This window comes from Medicago sativa, chromosome 7 (genome assembly GCF_051527215.1).
Source record: "Medicago sativa cultivar Bolivia chromosome 7, Bolivia_mono, whole genome shotgun sequence".
Classification (NCBI taxonomy): Eukaryota; Viridiplantae; Streptophyta; class Magnoliopsida; order Fabales; family Fabaceae; genus Medicago; species Medicago sativa.
Window position 1 is genome coordinate 71,394,494 of NC_140755.1, and position 4,321 is coordinate 71,398,814.

General features: G+C 33.3%; 1 long non-coding RNA gene across 9 annotated transcripts; it reads right to left on the reverse strand.

Annotated features, from left to right (window-relative positions):
- Positions 1-624: 624 nt before the first annotated feature.
- Positions 625-3,500, reverse strand: LOC146908150 (uncharacterized). Of its 9 annotated transcripts, none has more exons than XR_015019378.1 (7): positions 2,912-3,500; positions 2,752-2,820; positions 1,914-2,256; positions 1,735-1,833; positions 1,409-1,507; positions 1,215-1,311; positions 625-888 (listed from the first exon to the last, which is right to left on the reverse strand). It is a non-coding gene; the product is annotated as an uncharacterized LOC146908150 (long non-coding RNA). The 9 variants fall into 9 exon arrangements; XR_015019377.1 differs by having other exon boundaries at positions 1,409-1,651; XR_015019375.1 differs by adding an exon at positions 1,591-1,651 and having other exon boundaries at positions 1,735-2,256.
- Positions 3,501-4,321: the final 821 nt, after the last annotated feature.

The following is a 4,321-nucleotide window of genomic DNA, read 5'->3' on the forward strand; positions in this document are numbered from 1 at the left end:
TAACCCCCATTTTGGCCTTTTTAAAAAATTCTTAAATAAACCATGGATGCACTACTAGAAAAATCGATTTTAGAGAGGGTAGCAATCCGTCACTAAACTACCATTATTCCCTCACTAATGAATTTAGTGACGGATTTAGTGACGACCGGTAATCCCTTAAGAATATTGGCCTTGCTAAATATTAGTGAGGGATTTTGGTTTCCGTCCCTAATTGACACGGATAAAATCCCTCACTAATTATATAAATTCGTCACTAAAATATGAACCATAAATGTTCTAAAACTAGGACAAATCCGTCAGTAATTAGTGAGGGATTCTTGTTCCCTCTATAATTGTGAGGGATCATTCCAACACTTATTACCAATATTTCCGTCACTAATTAATGATGGATTGGTTTTCCCTCTCAAATTGTGAGGGTATATTTCATCACTAATTGTAATGAAACTGAATTCCCTCACAAACTACAAACAAATTTGATTCCATAACTAATTAGTGAGGAAATTCAAACAGAAAATTGTATTATTGATTTAATATTCAATTTCCTACCAGATTTCATTAATTAATTATATTAATAATGCAAATGCATTTACTATATTAAAGCATAAGAAATACAATTAAAAACACTTGATAAATTGTCTTCATACCCATCACATACATTCATCACCGTTTACAACAATTGTTCAGCACTCTCAAAATACATAGAGTCATAAGGAACCTCTCAAAATAAGTTTCATAAGAAACACTTCCAACATTTTTAATGGTACTACAAGTAGCAACCAAGCTATCAAAATAACCATATATTATACATATTATATATCTATATATCAAGTAGATGGATGTGGATGTAGATGACGTTGAGAGACCATTTCCAATTTAGTCATTTGCTCCCTAAGAAAACAGAATTCACACATTCAAACTGGTTAGAATGGATTACTGATCTTAGCCTCTCTGCCACAATAACCACTACTGATAGCTCTACGTGAAAAAATGTTCTGCACCGACTACAATTTATCCAACTGATTAACTGCAATATTAATTCAATTTTGATTGTCTAATTAATTCGCCCTATTGGGCCTGGCCCTCATCTAATGTTTTTTTTCTTTCTAATAAGAGATCTAACACAAGAATAAAAAAATCATCATAAATTAATTATACATGTTCACCATGTTGCATATAAATTATTGAGCTCTGTAGTGGAATGTACAAAGAAATACCTTATTTTTTATCAACCTATATGCGCCATTGACTAACAATTTTTGCTATATCTCTATTCTGGCTTTGAACGGCAACGTGCTATGGGGTCCAACCTTCCTGAGAGATTATTAATAGTAAATAACCAATATACAACAAGTAAAACTGAAGAACTTATTTATAGTTAGAAAATGCTTGTGTTTATAAAAACGCTCACATTATCTGCCACATTGACACCAACGTTGTATTTGATCAATAATTTCATAGTTTGCTTTGCACCAATTTGAACTGCATAATGAAGTGGAGTAGCTCCATCCTGCCATATCAATAAATATAAACACATACTCACACTTGCAGAACGCAGTCAACAGTATATGAACATAAGTAATTTATCCACACCTTATCCTTGACATGAGGACTTGCACCTTTCGGAAAAAGATGGCTATAAGTGCAGTGAGACCTTCATGTCGATCAAATTATCTTATTTACAGCTAGGCAAATATTATGTAAAAATTGACATACATATAATATAAAAAAACGCACCTTATTCAGGAAATCAATATCATGACCACTTTCAAGAAGCTTGTCCATACTAAAAATCTGAAATGATAAGGCAAGAGAGTGCAGTGGGCTCCATTTTTCCTGAATACATCAAAATAAGAGCTCAAATGCAGATAAGAACACAAGACTCTAGGAGAGACAATGCTGAGTTATAGACTTACAGATGATAGGTTCAAGTTGGGATGTGCAAAAAATGGTACCCCCAACTAAGCTTCGCAAGATTCATAATTACCTCACATATTCAGAACCCTTTTTCATGCAATCATCAATTATTATTTTAGAAACCAGAATAGATACACACTAAACATACAGCAGCCGCAGCACAAAAACAATGAAATAAACCTATAACTGAGCACCAACAAGCAGACTGCAGCAACAACACAAGGCTGACAACCACAAACAAACATCCAACAGTGACAACAGCCGCGACAGATTGCCAAAATAGATGCTGCTGCCCACCAGAAAAACCGTAGGCCAAGGCACAGACAACTACCAGCCACACACCTACAAAACTCAGCCACCAAAGCTAAGTTGTTTATATCTGTATATCATTTCCTCAAAAAAAATCTATATATCTATATACATAACTATAAGTATACAATACAGACACACACAGAGATTGTTGAATGTCTGTTTACATGACTATAAAGTTTGACCATTGTTTATATTTTCATTTATCTCTATGGACTATTGAATGTGAAATATTTATCTCTAATTTTAGTTTGAGAATTTATTAGATTATCAGATGGTTTCTTCTCTTTCAATTGGTTTTCAAACACACTTTCTTCATTTTTTTAAACAAAAATCCAATGAAATATCATTATAAACAACCAAATTGCAGGACCTATACAATAATCTATAATCTAAAACAAGTCTCATACTACCAATCTTCAACAAAATCAAAAGTTATATAATCCAGTCTTCAACAATCAGTCAAAATCCAAAATTGAAAATCAAAATCAAAATTAATAACAAACAGAAGGAAGAGTTTGGATTCACCTGTTTCAGAGAAAGTGAGTGAGCAAGTTCACTGATTCACTTTTGGATTCAGAAAGGAGAGTGAGTTCACTGTAACCCCCACAAAACCCAAATCAGATTACAATAAATATAAAAAATTAATAAATAAATATAAATTCTTAGATTGAGAGAGAGAGGTTACTGTGAGTTCATCGATGAGAAGGAAAGATTTTAGTGATGGAAATTCTGAGTTTCACTGAAGATTTGAGATTCAGCGAAGATTTGAAGAAACGATATTGGGAGAAGGAAGGATTCAGTGAAGATTCGATTTTAGGAGTGAGATTCAGCAAAGATTTGTGGTTTACGAGTTGATTTGAGAGAGGTTCAGAGAAGAATGTTACTAAGGAAGGATTCGATTTTCATCTTTGAGATTCGATTTGAAGTTTTTAGAAGGAAGGATTCAATTTTGAAGGAAGGGTTCAATTTGTGGGTTCAGTGAATTTGGGGGAAAATTCAACTTTGCGTGGGTTCTGCGTTCAGAGGCAAATTTTTGGGGGAAAAATTTATTTTAGGGTTTGTGAGAAAACAAAAGAGGGGGAATGTTTTAGTATGAGAGGAGCGAAAGCCAAAATCTGAAATAATTGGGGGGAATAATTCAGTTTTTCATTATTATTATCGATAATAATTAATTTATGAAAATTGTTTGTGAGGGATTAATTTCCTCACCAACTATTTAGTTGACATTAGTGATGGATTTAGTGAGGGAAACATTGGAGAAGGACCAATTCCGTGTCAAAGTCCGTAACAAATATTCAGCTAATCAGTTTAGGGATGGATTTAGTGACGGATATTTTGTGAGGGATTTTTTGTGAGGGATGTTTAAACCATTCCCTCACTAATATTTGGCAATTCAATTTTTGTGGTTAACATAAGAATCCGTCTCTAAATCCGTCACAATTAGTGAGGGAATTTTGTCCTTCCCTAAAATCCGTCTCTAATTTGCGTTTTTCTAGTAGTGATGTCGTAGATATGCTTGATAGATTTCCTAGGAACTATTACATGCTTCGATTCGATAAGGCTAGGCCACTTTATGACCTTTTTAGTGAAAGAAAAAGGTCAAAAACGAGTAAAATCCATAAATTAACAAGGAAATTCACTTAACCCCCATTTTGGCCTTTTTAAAAAATTCTAAAATAAACCATGGATGTCGTAGATATGCTTGTTAGCTTTCCTAAGAACTATTACATGCTTCGATTCGATAAGGCTAGGCCACTTTATGACCTTTTTAGTGAAAGAAAAAGGGTCAAAAACGAGTAAAATCCGTAAATTAACAAGGAAATTCACTTAACCCTTATTTTGTCCATTTTCGAAAATGATAAAATCAACCTTGGAATTCGAATATATGCTTGTTAGATTTCATAGGAACTATTACATGCTTCGATTCGATAAGGCTAAGCCACTTTATGACCTATTTAGTGAAAGAAAAAGGGTCAAAAACGAGTAAAATCCGTAAATTAACAAGGAAATTCAATTAACCCCCATTTTGGCCGTTTTTAAAAATTCTAAAATAAACCATGGATGTCGTAGATATGCTTGATAGATTTCCTAGGAA